This window comes from Taudactylus pleione, unplaced genomic scaffold (genome assembly GCF_031769625.1).
Source record: "Taudactylus pleione unplaced genomic scaffold, aTauple2 ptg000496l, whole genome shotgun sequence".
In the NCBI taxonomy this organism is placed as follows: domain Eukaryota; kingdom Metazoa; phylum Chordata; class Amphibia; order Anura; family Myobatrachidae; genus Taudactylus; species Taudactylus pleione.
Window position 1 is genome coordinate 2,890,714 of NW_028284898.1, and position 15,262 is coordinate 2,905,975.

The 15,262-nt window shown below is 49.5% G+C and overlaps 1 non-coding gene across 1 annotated transcript; it reads right to left on the reverse strand.

Moving 5' to 3' along the window:
- Positions 1 to 15,058: 15,058 nt before the first annotated feature.
- On the reverse strand, positions 15,059 to 15,131 carry TRNAK-CUU (transfer RNA lysine (anticodon CUU)). The gene has a single exon. It is a non-coding gene; the product is annotated as a tRNA-Lys (tRNA).
- Between the last annotated feature and the right edge of the window lie 131 nt (positions 15,132 to 15,262).

Consider the following 15,262-nt stretch of genomic DNA (forward strand, 5'->3'; position numbering starts at 1 on the left):
TCCATAACAGAGTGCACAGGTCTAGGACACAACACCGAGCAAGCACAGAGCCTTGTAGCTGTTCCATAACAGATTGCAAATGTCTAGGACACAACACCGAGCAAGCACAGAGCCTTGTAGCTGTTCCATAACAGAGTGCACAGGTCTAGGACACAACACCGAGCAAGCACAGAGCCTTGTAGCTGTTCCATAACATTGTAGCTGTTCCATAACAGTGTGCACATGTCTAGGGCACAACACCGAGCAAGCACAGAGCCTTGTAGCTGTTCCATAACAGAGTGCACAGGTCTAGGACACAACACCGAGCAAACACAGAGCCTTCTAGCTGTTCCATAACAGAGTGCACATGTCTAGGACACAACACCGAGCAAGCACAGAGCCTTGTAGCTGTTCCATAACAGAGTGCACAGGTCTAGGACACAACACCGAGCAAACACAGAGCCTTCTAGCTGTTCCATAACAGAGTGCACATGTCTAGGACACAACACCGAGCAAGCACAGAGCCTTGTAGCTGTTCCATAACAGATTGCAAATGTCTAGGACACAACACCGAGCAAGCACAGAGCCTTGTAGCTGTTCCATAACAGAGTGCACAGGTCTAGGGCACAACACCGAGCAAGCACAGAGACTTGTAGCTGTTCCATAGTAGAGTGCACAGGTCTAGGACACAACACCGAGCAAGTACAGAGCCTTGTAGATGTTCCATAACAGTGTGCACAGGTCTAGGACACAACACCGAGCAAGCACAGAGCCTTGTAGCTGTTCCATAACAGAGTGCACATGTCTAGGACACAACACTGAGCAAGCACAGAGCCTTGTAGCTGTTCCATAACAGTGTGCACAGGTCTAGGACACAACACCGAGCAAGCACAGAGCCTTGTAGCTGTTCCATAACAGATTGCAAATGTCTAGGACACAACACCGAGCAAGCACAGAGCCTTGTAGCTGTTCCATAACAGAGAGCACAGGTCTAGGACACAACACCGAGCAAGTACAGAGACTTGTAGCTGTTCCATAACAGAGTGCACAGGTCTAGGACACAACATCGAGCAGGCACAGAGCCTTGTAGCTGTTCCATAACAGAGTGCACATGTCTAGGACACAACACCGAGCAAGCACAGAGCCTTGTAGCTGTTCCACAACATAGTGCACAAGTCTAGGACACACCGAGCAAGCACAGAGCCTTGTAGCTGTTCCATAACAGAGTGCACATGTCTAGGACACAACACCGAGCAAGCACAGAGCCTTGTAGCTGTTCCATAACAGAGTGCAAATGTCTAGGACACAACACCGAGCAAGCACAGAGCCTTGTAGCTGTTCCATAACAGAGTGCACAGGTCTAGGACACAACACCGAGCAAGCACAGAGACTTGTAGCTGTTCCATAGTAGAGTGCACAGGTCTAGGACACAACACCAAGCAAGCACAGAGCCTTGTAGCTGTTCCATAACAGAGAGCACAGGTATAGGACACAACACCGAGCAAGTACAGAGACTTGTAGCTGTTCCATAACAGAGTGCACAGGTCTAGGACACAACATCGAGCAAGCACAGAGACTTGTAGCTGTTCCATAACAGAGTGCACATGTCTAGGACACAACACCGAGCAAGCACAGAGCCTTGTAGCTGTTCCATAACAGAGTGCACAGGTCTAGGACACAACACCGAGCAAGCACAGAGCCTTGTAGCTGTTCCATAACAGAGTGCACAGGTCTAGGACACAACACCGAGCAAACACAGAGCCTTCTAGCTGTTCCATAACAGAGTGCACATGTCTAGGACACAACACCGAGCAAGCACAGAGCCTTGTAGCTGTTCCATAACAGAGTGCACAGGTCTAGGACACAACACCGAGCAAACACAGAGCCTTGTAGCTGTTCCATAACAGAGTGCACAGGTCTAGGACACAACACCGAGCAAGCACAGAGCCTTGTAGCTGTTCCATAACAGAGAGCACAGGTCTAGGACACTACACTGAGCAAGCACAGAGCCTTGTAGCTGTTCCATAACAGTGTGCACATGTCTAGGGCACAACACCGAGCAAGCACAGAGCCTTGTAGCTGTTCCATAACAGAGTGCACAGGTCTAGGACACAACACCGAGCAAACACAGAGCCTTCTAGCTGTTCCATAACAGAGTGCACATGTCTAGGACACAACACCGAGCAAGCACAGAGCCTTGTAGCTGTTCCATAACAGAGTGCACAGGTCTAGGACACAACACCGAGCAAGCACAGAGCCTTGTAGCTGTTCCATAACAGAGTGCACAGGTCTAGGACACAACACCGAACTAGCACAGAGCCTTGTAGCTGTTCCATAACAGAGTGCACAGGTCTAGGACACAACACCGAGCAAGTACAGAGACTTGTAGCTGTTCCATAACAGAGTGCACATGTCTAGGACACAACACCGAGCAAGCACAGAGCCTTGTAGCTGTTCCATAACAGAGTGCACAGATCTAGGACACAACACCGAGCAAGCACAGAGACTTGTAGCTGTTCCATAACAGAGTGCACAGGTCTAGGACACAACACCGAGCAAGCACAGAGCCTTGTAGCTGTTCCATAACAGAGTGCACAGGTCTAGGACACAACACCGAGCAAACACAGAGCCTTGTAGCTGTTCCATAACAGAGTGCACAGGTCTAGGACACAACACCAAGCAAGCACAGAGCCTTGTAGCTCTTCCATAACAGAGAGCACAGGTCTAGGACACAACACCGAGCAAACACAGAGCCTTGTAGCTGTTCCTTAACAGAGTGCACATGTCTAGGACACAACACTGAGCAAGCACAGAGCCTTGTAGCTGTTCCATAACAGTGTGCACAGGTCTAGGACACAACACCGAGCAAGCACAGAGACTTGTAGCTGTTCCATAACAGAGTGCACAGGTCTATGACACAACACCAAGCAAACACAGAGCCTTGTAGCTGTTCCATAACAGAGTGCACATGTCTAGGACACAACACCGAGCAAGCACAGAGCCTTGTAGCTGTTCCATAACAGAGTGCACATGTCTAGGACACAACACCGAGCAAGCACAGAGCCTTGTAGCTGTTCCATAACAGAGGGTCTCATTCAGACCCGCACGCGAGCGCAGGACGCTCGCAAGCGGGTCGATGTTACCCCAAGGCGCATGCGCAGGACGGAGGGAACTCCGTCATGTGCATGCACGAGACCCGGACAGCGACAGCCAAGCTGTCGCTCCGGGTCTCGCACCAAAAGGGGCGTGCTGTCGATGGTGACTGACATCACGCCCCCTTTGGTGGGCGTGCTGGGGGCGTGGCTGCCAGACGGAGGCGTTCCCATGGGAACGCCTACCGTCTGGGTCCGGCCAGACTGACATCACTAGTGATGTCAGTGGGAGTGATTTTGGCTCTGATAGAGCCAAAATCACTCCAGGGCTTGCGGCCACAAGACCCTACCGCAGGGTCTCGTCGCAAGCCCAATGGTCGCGATGGTCTTGACCATCGCGACCATCATCATGGACGCTCACATAAGCTGTGGGTGGTAACCCACAGCTATGCGAGAGTCCAAAAGGCTGCTCCACATTTAAATAGGATGGCGCTGATTCAGAGCGAGCGCTCTGGTCAGAGTGTCCGGCTCTGAATCAGGGCCAGAGTGCACAGGTCTAGGATACAACACCGAGCAAACACAGAGCCTTGTAGCAGTTCCATAACAGAGTGCACAGGTCTAGAGGCCCCCATACATCAGCAATCGATTGTGGCAATTCTGCAATTTGAAATTGATTGTGTATAACAATCTGCAATGTATGGGCTTCACAGATCGCAGATTGCAACCAAAAAGTGATTGGAATTGGTAAATCAGATTGTCCAACATGTTGGATTTCACAGATAGATTGGGGCTGTAGATTGCTAGTGTATGGACATAGGCCCTCATTCAGAGCCACTCGCTAGCGGCAGTACGCTCGTTCCGAGCGATGTTCGCACATCTGCGCATGCGTACGGATCGTTATATGCATGCGCGAACCAGTCAGTGCGGACGAAATTCATGTGCTCGCAATATAGCGAATGCCTGCTATTTTGAGTGACAGAATGAGGCGTATGTGGGTGGTAACAGGGAAAGGTGTTTGAAAATGGGGAGTGGAGATCCGAACGCAGGCGTGCTTAAAGGTCAAAACGGGCGTTTTATGGGTGTGCATAATTAATACAGCAGCGTCATTCACCACGTCACTGGGTTATTTTATAGTCAGAACTGCTCGCAATATTGTGGTTGAAAAAACCAACCACAAGAATAGCGAGCAGTTCATACGCTGTTCGATGTACTCGATTAATCTAATAAATAGCGGACATGACGTATGATGCGAGCGGCCAGGGGGCGTTTTTATCAAATAAACGAGCGTATGTTTTGCTCGCTCGTTCAGACATGGAGGCGGCAACAGACCGCAAAGCGCGAACGGTTCATATGAATAGCCACCCCCTTTTTATGAACGAGCGAGCGCTAATTGCGAGCGGCTCTGAATGAGGGCCATAATCAGCAGATTTGCACACCGTTACCAGTAAAATGATGGGCCTTTCAAGATTGGCAGATCTGTGTTTGCTGCAATCGAACTGCAAATCACTGAAAAAGATCTGTAGTGTATGGGCGCAGATTGCTGAATTGGGACATCCTAAAATCGAGCAATAAATCTTCAAATTGTTCAATGCTGGTTTTCAGATTGCTGATGTATCTGCGCCTTTGGACACAACAATGAGCAAGCACAGAGCCTTGTAGCTGTTCCATAGCAGAGTGCACAGATGTTGCAAGTCCTACCAAACAGCACTGGGACTCAATCATCTATTGGAGGACAGTACTGTCTAATTTACAGAGTTCCTAAACCTTCTAGCTCTCTTCCTTCAACCAGTGAATATACCTTATGTGGTTTTACACTGCCAATCCGTTGTATTTTATTTTTTCCACAGCCATTTCTTCTATCTATATACATTACTGGAAGTGCTACTATCACTGTTTACAACAATATATTTCATGTAATTTGTTTCTATTGATTATTTTGTGTATATATTTTAGTTATTAAATGTTAAGTATTTCAACTGAGAAGCCTAATGTATTTAATCAGAAAACAGATATACTATATAGCAACCCACTATTAACCAATTAGCACAGTGGAATGCTTTTTTTTTTTTTTAAGCAGCCTTTACATATAATTACACACACCACACCCACTAATATCGAGTATGCGCAGCACTGTGCTATATTCACATTTTCTGCATTTACTACCATCTGCAGTTATGTGTTGCTGATTTTATTAGTTTTACTTAAAAAAAAATAATATATATATATATATATATATATATATATATATGTATGTATATTGTGTATATATATATATATATATATATATATATATAAGAAAGGTTTAAGAAGACATGCACCTGATAGTGTATTATTTAAAATAAAAATGTAACCGGTGCTCGTAAAAATAAAAGTGCGTACCAAAGAAAAAATCTTTTAAATCCAGAAATAAGTGGTCCACACGGGATGGGTTAAATGGGATGTCATCCGCTGGATCACCTTATAAAAAGCTTATACAAGCTCATGGAAGAGAGAGTATATATAGTGTAGTATTTCCTTAAAATCAATAAAGTGATTAGATATAGAGGATGCGTACCAGATAATGTTAATTTAATAGCCTGTAGTTTGTCTTCCTCCACGTATCTTCTAGTACACTTTTTCAATCCCTCTCTGGAACGTATATATGTTCAGTGTATGCGAGCTAGATACAGATGATCCCTCATCAGTACATTTAAACATGGGTTTTTATTGGGTTACAAGGTAAGGGGAGACAATGTACAAAACATATAGAGAATAAAAGTAAGAATTATGCTTAGCTTTAAAAAAAGGTACCCAGTCCTCTTAGATATGTATCCAAACAACAGACAGCCTGGGTCAGCTGGCCTCAACGCGTTTCGTCCTCTAGGGACTTCTTCAGGAGGACGAAATGCGTCATTGTCTCCCCTTACCTTGTAACCCAATAAAAACCCATCCATCTATAATGTGTTTTTTATGCCCCCTAAAAAAACAAAAAACAATAAATGTACATTTAACTATTAACAAAAAAACCCTTTAAAAACAGGTGTAGCTGCTCGCTATGAATGTCCTCCACCATTTTGGCCACTGTGGTTGTGTATTGCCTGCTATACCTCCTCGGTTATCTTGTTCTCAGACTGATATTAATAGAAGAGACCAGCAATCTCATAGCCAGTTACTCACTGTTATTTAAGCCGCCCATGAAAATGCAATTAAAGGGCCAACGGAGGATATCACTGACAACGCGAGGGAGCACGCATCATCAGCGATATAGTGGGTACACACTAGACGATGTGCCCGATATGTCGCTCCGATCCGCAGGATCGGACAACATATCATCTAGTGTGTACCCAGCTTTACACTGGAGGTTTAGGAGAATGGCAATGCTATACTGGACCTGCGTCCCTATTGAGGGCCACAAATTAGAACTTTCACATCAAAATTGTTAAACTTGCAGGGGAATGATAATGCGCATATTGCGCGCCTATCGACATTGCATAGATTTCCATACAATCCCAATCAGCGTCTCCTAGAGGTAACCATTGGGACATAAGCGCATGTGTCTCAGATGCCTGTACAGATTTAAAACATCAAGCGCTTGAAGGATATTTAATTCATGTTTCCACCTAATTTGAGGGGCCTATTCATGATGTTAATTATCGGAGTCTGAGCGGACCCCGATGCAGTGACAGCTGTGATGGGACAGGGGCGGAGGGATCCAAAAGGATCCCTTATCGCACCCGGACCTCCTTCCCATAGGGAAGGAGCGGGTTGCGATGCCTGAGCAGGAGCCATATGAAGATGGTTGAAAGCTCCGGCAGTCAAGCTCCGAAAATATTTTATTTTCGATGCTTGATGAATTCTGTCCCCATACTACTGTATGGGGACAGCGGGCCATTCCGCAAAAGGAAGGTAAGTAGGAGATATCTGTGATACTAGTGTATGTGGACAGCGGGCCATTCCGCCAGAGGAAGGTAAGTAGGAGATATCTGTGATACTAGTGTATGGGGACATCGGGCCATTCCGTCAGAGGAAGTTAAGTAAGAGATATCTGTGATACTAGTGTATGGGGACAGCGGGCCATTCTGCCAGAGGAAGGTAAGTAGGAGATATCTGTGATACTAGTATATGGGGACAGCGGGCCATTCTGCCAGAGGAAGGTAAGTAGGAGATATCTGTGATACTAGTGTATGGGGACAGCGGGCCATTCCGCAAAAGGAAGGTAAGTAGGAGATATCTGTGATACTAGTGTATGGGGACAGTAGGCCATTCTGCCAGAGGAAGGTAAGCAGGAGATATCTGTGATACTAGTGTATGGGGACAGCGGGCCATTCCGCCAAAGAATGGTAAGCAGGAGATATCTGTGATACTAGTGTATGGGGACAGCGGGCCATTCTGCCAGAGGAAGGTAAGCAGGAGATATCTATGATACTAGTGTATGGGGACAGCGGGCCATTCTGCAAAAGGAAGGTAAGTAGGAGATATCTGTGATACTAGTGTATGGGGACAGCGGGCCATTCCGCAAAAGGAAGGTAAGTTGGAGATATCTGTGATACTAGTGTATGGGGACAGTGGGCCATTCTGCCAGAGGAAGGTAAGCAGGAGATATCTGTGATACTAGTGTATGGGGACAGCGGGCCATTCCACCAAAGAATGGTAAGCAGGAGATATCTGTGATACTAGTGTATGGGGACAGCGGGCCATTCTGCCAGAGGAAGGTAAGCAGGAGATATCTGTGATACTAGTGTATGGGGACAGCGGGCCATTCTGCAAAAGGAAGGTAAACAGGAGATATCTGTGATACTAGTGTATGGGGACAGCGGGCCATTCCGCAAAAGGAAGGTAAGTAGGAGATATCTGTGATACTAGTGTATGGGGACAGCGGGCCATTCTGCCAGAGGAAGGTATGCAGGAGATATCTGTGATACTAGTGTATGGGGACAGCGGGCCATTCCGCCAAAGGATAGTAAGCAGGAGATATCTGTGATACTAGTGTATGGGGACAGCGGGCCATTCTGCCAGAGGAAGGTAAGCAGGAGATATCTGTGATACTAGTGTATGGGGACAGTGGGCCATTCTGCAAAAGGAAGGTAAGTAGGAGATATCTGTAATACTAGTGTATGGGGACAGCGGGCTATTCCGCCAGAAGAAGGTAAGCAGGAGATATCTGTGATACTAGTGTATGGGGACAGCGGGGCATTCCGCCAGAGGAAGGTAAGCAGGAGATATCTGTGATACTAGTGTATGGGGACAGCGGGCCATTCCGCCAGAGGAAGGTAAGCAGGAGATATCTGTGATACTAGTGTATGGGGACAGCGGGCCTGATTCCGCCAGAGGAAGGTAAGTAGGAGATATCTGTGATACTAGTGTATGGGGACAGCAGGCCATTCCGCAAAAGGAAGGTAAGTAGGAGATATCAGTGATACTAGTGTATGGGGACAGCGGGCCATTCCGCCAAAGGATAGTAAGCAGGAGATATCTGTGATACTAGTGTATGGGGACAGCAGGCCATTCTGCCAGAGGAAGGTAAGCAGGAGATATCTGTGATACTAGTGTATGGGGACAGTGGGCCATTCTGCAAAAGGAAGGTAAGTAGGAGATATCTGTGATACTAGTGTATGGGGACAGCGGGCTATTCCACCAGAAGAAGGTAAGCAGGAGATATCTGTGATACTAGTGTATGGGGACAGCGGGGCATTCCGCCAGAGGAAGGTAAGCAGGAGATATCTGTGATACTAGTGTATGGGGTCAGCGGGCTATTCCGCCAGAAGAAGGTAAGCAGGAGATATCTGTGATACTAGTGTATGGGGACAGCGGGGCATTCCGCCAGAGGAAGGTAAGCAGGAGATATCTGTGATACTAGTGTATGGGGACAGCGGGCCTGATTCCGCCAGAGGAAGGTAAGTAGGAGATATCTGTGATACTAGTGTATGGGGACAGCAGGCCATTCCGCAAAAGGAAGGTAAGTAGGAGATATCTGTGATATCTCCTGCATCACCTGCTTGATGAATGGCCCGATAACTTGATTATTACAATTGCAGGTGAAAATGATAATTTTCACCTGCTTTTGTGAAAGGTAAGTGATGATGAATAGGCCCTAAGGTGTGATAAGTTTGGTAAATAGGCCCCCTGAGGGATGTTGCTTTTCCAGTTGGAGAATAGCAACTACAGTGCAAGAGAAAACCAGGTATGGAACTTTGAAAGGTAACATCAGCGTTACCAATGACTTACCCATTGGAATATCATGGATGGTGTTAAATCATTGGCTATAAAACATTGATGATTAGCCATAGGGTGCTGTAACAATGCCACTCTGAGAATTCTGTGTTCTCAATCAGGGCTGTAACTACTAGGGGTGTAGGAGTGGTGCCATCGCACAGAGGGCCTGATTCAGAGCCGGACGCTCTGACCAGAGCGCTCGCTCTGAATCAGTGCCCTCCTACCTAAAAATGGAGCGGCCTCCTGGCCACTCGCATAGCTGTGGGTGACCACCCACAGCATATGCGAGCGGCCAAAAGATGGTCGCGATGGTCAAGACCATCGCGACCATCGGGCTTGCAACGAGACCCTGCGGTAGGGTCTCAGTGACCGCAAGCCCTGGAGTGATTTTGGCTCTTTCAGAGCCAAAATCACTCCCACTGACATCACTAGTGATGTCAGTGGGGCCGGACCCAGACGGTAAGATGGTAGGCGTTCCAATCAGTCACCATCGACAACACGCCCCCTTTGGTGTGAGACCCGGAGCGACAGCTTGGCTGTCGCTGTCCGGGTCTCGCGCATGCGCATGACGGAGCTCCCTCCGTCGTGCGCATGCGCATTGGGGTAACATCGACCCGCTTGCGAGCGTTCTGCACTCGCGAGCGGGTCTGAATGACCCCCCGAGGCCCTGATTCAGAGCCGGACGCTCTGAAAGAGCGCTCGCTCTGAATCAGGGTGTTTTTTGTTTTTTTTTATGGAGCGGCCTCCTGGCCGCTCGCATTGCTGTGGGTTACCACCCACAGCTAATGCGAGCGGCCAGGATGATGGTAGCAATGGTCAAGACCATCGCGACCATCGGGCTTGCGACGAGATCCTTGTGGTAGGGTCTCGTGGCCGCAAGCCCCAGAGAGCTTTCGGCTCAAACAGAGCCGAAAGCTCTCCCACTGACATCACTTGTGATGTCAGTGGGGCCGCCCCCAAACGGTAGGCGTTCCCATGGGAATGCCTCCGTCTGGGCAGCCACCCCCCACCAAAGGGGGCGAGCTGTCACTCAACATCGATAGCACGCGCCCTTTGGTGCGAGACCTGGAGCGACGGATTGGCTGTCGCTATCCGGGTCTCGCGCATGCGCACGACGGACCCGGCTCCGTCATACGCATGCGCTCTGGGCAACCATTGACCCGGTTGCGAGCGCTCAGCACTTGCGACCGGTTCTGAATCTGGCCCAGAGAGCAGAAACCTGTGAGGGGCATCGCTCTCCTCCACAGCTCCTGCATCTGTCTAGCATGAAACAGCAGCCTGCAGCAAGGATCACTGTTGCAGTGCTGCCCAGAGTGTCCTTGGAGTCAGCTCTTACAGCACCTGCTGGAAGAAGTAGAGTCATCACATCCGTGTTTCCGTACCATTCTGAATCATTAATAAATCATCTCTATATAATGTTTCTAAAACTGAATACTTCTATAATAAACTCACTGGTGAATAAGTGACTGAGAAGAGAAGTTTATTACCAATTAGCGGTTTGGCACACAGCTTAAAGAATTTTGCCCCAGAGAAGTGTGTGTGTAGAATATGATAGATAGATAGATAGATAGATAGATAGATAGATAGATAGATAGATAGATAGATAGATAGATAGAGACTTAATTTAGGGATGGCCATTGATGAACTCCATCAATGGTTCCATAGGTGATTACAAAACCATCTATGTTGAGCCATCGACAGGGCCGCCAAGAGCCTGGCCCGGGTGACAGGGGGTGTGGCCTAATCGCAGGAGGCGTGGTCACACCCCCTTAGGAAAAAAACACAGAAACTAAAACATTTTAGCAGCGGTGCTGCGTGCTGGGAGGGGGGCGCTGTGAGCCCCTCAGCCTGGCGCACAGCCGATGGGGGGCGCGATCAGCGTGATCGTTCCCCCAAGGCATACTTGCTGACAATCAGCTCCAGCCTTCCGGGAGGGAGCTGATTGTCGGCTATTAGCGGGGGGCGGGGTCGGCCATTGGGGGTGGAGCAGGGGGCGGGGTGGCCATTTTGTGTCATACTGGGGGCGGAGCCGGGGCGTGATTTTCGGCATTGTGAAGCAGGGGGCGGGGCCACGATGACGCGATTCTGCACGAATCGCGTCACCGGGCCCCCGCTGCGGGGATTTCTGTGTTTTTCAGTGAGGGAGGTGGGGAGGTTCGGACACTTCCGGGAGGCTTGCCTGCCTTTCCGGGGGGCCGGGAGCGGAACCCGAAAATCGGGAGGCTCCCGGCCAAATCGGGAGGGTAGGCAAGCCTGCCCCAAGGGCATATGAGAATGCTCCAGCGGCTGCTTGGCAGCTGTCAGCAGTCTCCCACTGCAGCCCAGCACACAGCAGCGTGTGCTGGGCTGCTGTGATGTAGAAGGGAGAGGGGCAGTGCCGGACCCAGGCCCCAACCGGGCCCCTCCAGCAAGCCCGAGCCCGGGTAATTTGTACATGCTCCCCCCCCCTCTAGGCGCCCCTGGCCATCGATGGTTTGAGAACATGATGGCCGCTGCTGGCGGACCAATCAGCGTAGGGATCGGGGCTTAGCAGGCAAGAAAAAAAAACATTGGTTCCCAGTCTACCATCGATGGCAGAGAACCATTGGATATCTGCCATCAATGGCAGACCATTGACCATAAGTAATTAACCATCTATGGTTCTTAACTATCAATGGTTGATGGCCATCCTTAAGATAGATAGGGGTCTATGGGCCTGATTCAGCAAGGAACGCAAGTGAGAGAATGCACGCACTCGTCCGATGTTTTTGCACTGTGCATGCATCACCGTTTGTGGGTGGTGACGTGGGCGGTGGTCGGACGAGTGCAGGAGTGCCTGTACATTGGGACGCCGTTATAGGGGCGTGCATAATTAAGGCAGTACGGCGGCATATGCAGCCAGACGACTCGATGGACACAGGAAGTGGCCAAAATCCTGCATGAGATCAGATCAACCTCTATTGTGAGTATGGTTGATTAGTATAGTATGGTTATAAGGCACAATGGGCCTGATTCAGAGCCGCTCGTAAGCGGCCGCTCGTTCGTTCCGAGCGATGTTTGCACAACTGCGCATGCGTACGGATCGTAATATGCATGCGCAAACCAGTCAGTGCGGCCGAAAATCGTTTGTTCGCTAAATAGCGAATGCCTGCTATTTTGAGTGACAGGATGAGGCGTATGTGGGCGGTAACAGGGGAAGGTGCTTCAAAACGGGGAGTGGAGATCCGAACGCAGGCGTGCTTAAAGGTCAAAACGGGCGTTTTAAGGGTGTGCATAATTAATACAGCTGCGTCATTGACCACGTCACTGGGTTATTTTATAGTCAGAACTGCTCGCAAGATTGCGGTAGGAAAAACCAACCACAAGAATAGCGAGCAGTTCATATGCTGGTCGATGTACTCGATTAATCTAATAAATAGCGGACATGACGTAGGATGCGAGCAGCCAGGGGGAGTAGTTTTCCAAAAAACGACCGCATGTTTCGTTCGCTCGTTCAGACCTAGAGGCGTGAACAGACCGCAAAGAGCGAACGGTTCATTTGAATAGCCACCCCTTTTTCCTGAACGAGCGAGCGCAAATAGCGTCCGGCTCTGAATGAGGTCCAATGATCCCTATGGCTACATGCATTTTATGAAAAGTATCTGTGTGTTTTCATCAACAAGTAATTTTTACTAACTGCTTTGGGGCTCATTTACATTTGAATTTAAGTCAATTATATGACACAGCAGTACACGTCCACTTTTACGCGTGCTCATCGGTGTTACTTTCACAATCTCCCGGAAATGTTTTTTTTTCAAAGTAGGTAAGTTTGAATAGAACCCCTTATGCAATGCCCATTGAAGTGGTGCCCCTTATGTAGTGACCTCAGTAGTGGTGCCCCTTACGCAATGCCCCAAGTAGTGGTAGTGCCCCTTATGCAGTGCCCACAGTGGTAGTGTCCATTATTCAGCTGGTGCTGCGGGGAGGGAGCTGGACGCCCGCTGGTAACTAAATCTCTGTGGTGACCCAGCAAATGAGGTGGGTCGGAGGAGGTGGAACTGGTTCCGTCTCCAATTAGAAGTAACGCAACGCAGTTCCGCCCCGTTCCGGCCCACTTTAACCCCTGGTGCACACATGCCCCTGGGTCCAGGGGGGGCCCAAACCGCACACCCTGCACCCATATTTTTTATACTTACCTCTCGGAAGTCCAGCGTCGGCTGTAGCAGCGCTATACAAAACCCCTGGAAAATGGCTGCGGACTAGTACTCAGAGGGCCTGATTCAGACCCACTCGCAAGCGGCTGTCCGCTCGCAAGTGGGTCGATGTTCTGCACTGAGCATGCGCACGACGGAGGGAGCTCCGTCGTGCGCATGCGCCAGACGCGACGAGCGAAGGAAAGTCCTTCACTCGTTGTGTCTGATCAAAGGGGGCGTGCTGTCGATGTTGATTGACAGCACACCCCCTTTGGTGGGCGTGCCGGGGGCGTGCCTCCCTGATGGGGGCGTTCCTAAGGGAACGCCTACCGTCAGAAGCCAGCCCACTGACATCACTAGTGATGTCAGTGGGAGTGATTTTGGCTCTGATAGAGCCAAAATCACTCCGGGCCTTGCGGTTGAAAACCTCAACCGCAGGCTCCGGCTCGCAGTTTCGATGGTCGCGATGGTCACGACCATCGCGGCCATCAAACTGCACGCTCGTATAGGCTGTGGGTGGTGACCCACAGCTATACGAGAGTCCAGGAGGACGCTCCATTTTTATGGAGGGCGGCCCTCATTCAGAGCGGGCGCTCTGCTCAGAGCGTACGGCTCTGAATGAGGGCCAGAGTCTACTGCTTCGTCAGTGTGCTGCCAGCCGACGGGGAGAGAGGAGGGGGCCCAGGACGGGGAATGTATACGGGACCCCTCCTCTCTTAATACGCACCTGCCTGTCTGACAGTGTGAAAGAGCAATTTGTGAAGTTACAAAACTTTTATATTTTATCACCAAAGAAAACAGTTCTCATATTTGCCCATTAACACAATGACACTAATACTATTACTATAGTTACTGTTCTACTTTGTTTCTGAAATGACCTGATTGTCACATGAACTGTGGGCCTGATTCAGACCCGGGTCGATGGTGGCCCAGTGCGCATGCGCACAATGGAGCAGGCTCCGTCGTGCGCATACGCGAGATCCGTATAGCGACGGGCAAGCCGTCGCTCCGGGTCTCGTACCTAAGGGGGCGTGCTGTCGATGTTGAGTGACAGCACGCCCCCTTTGGTGGGCGGGCCAGTGGCGTGGCTGCCCAAACGGAGGCGTTCCCATGTGAACGCCTACCGTCTGGGTCCGGCCCCACTGACATCACAAGTGATGTCAGTGGGAGTGCTTTCGGCTCTGTTTGAGCCGAAAGCACTCTTGGGCTTGCGGCAACGAGTCCCTACCACAAAGGTCTCGTCGCAAGCCTGATGGTCGCGATGGTCTTGACCATTGCGACCATCTTCCTGGCCGCTCGCTATAGCTGTGGGTAGTCACCCACAGCTATGCGAGCGGCCAGGAGGCCGCTCTAAAAAAATAGAGGGCCAGCCCTGATTCAGAGCGAGCGCCCTATATTACAAGTAGGTCCTGTATTACAAGTCAAGAGCTAGCAGCAGCCATGTCTCAAATTGTTATTGGACATTATTCTCACATTCTGCTAACGTCCAAAATACAATGTACAACATTTCTGCTGCATTTTGGGGAATTTTCTGCTGCAGTTGTTATTTCCTCTGGTAATGTTAAATGGCAGTATATTTTATTTATTCTATAATAATAGTAGTAGAAGTAATAATAATTATTAAAAAAATAAAAAAAAAACTTTCGCCCAACGTGGGGCTCGAACCCACGACCCTGAGATTAAGAGTCTCATGCTCTACCGACTGAGCTAGCCGGGCAGGTGACAGTTTGTGGAATTTGGCTATAGACAAGCCCTCTCTGTGCTCTGCCGTCAGCGGAGCTGTAGAGGGCGCTGTGTGTCTCAGTCACGCCTATGTTATAGTTACAGAACGCATAACGCGGGAATCTC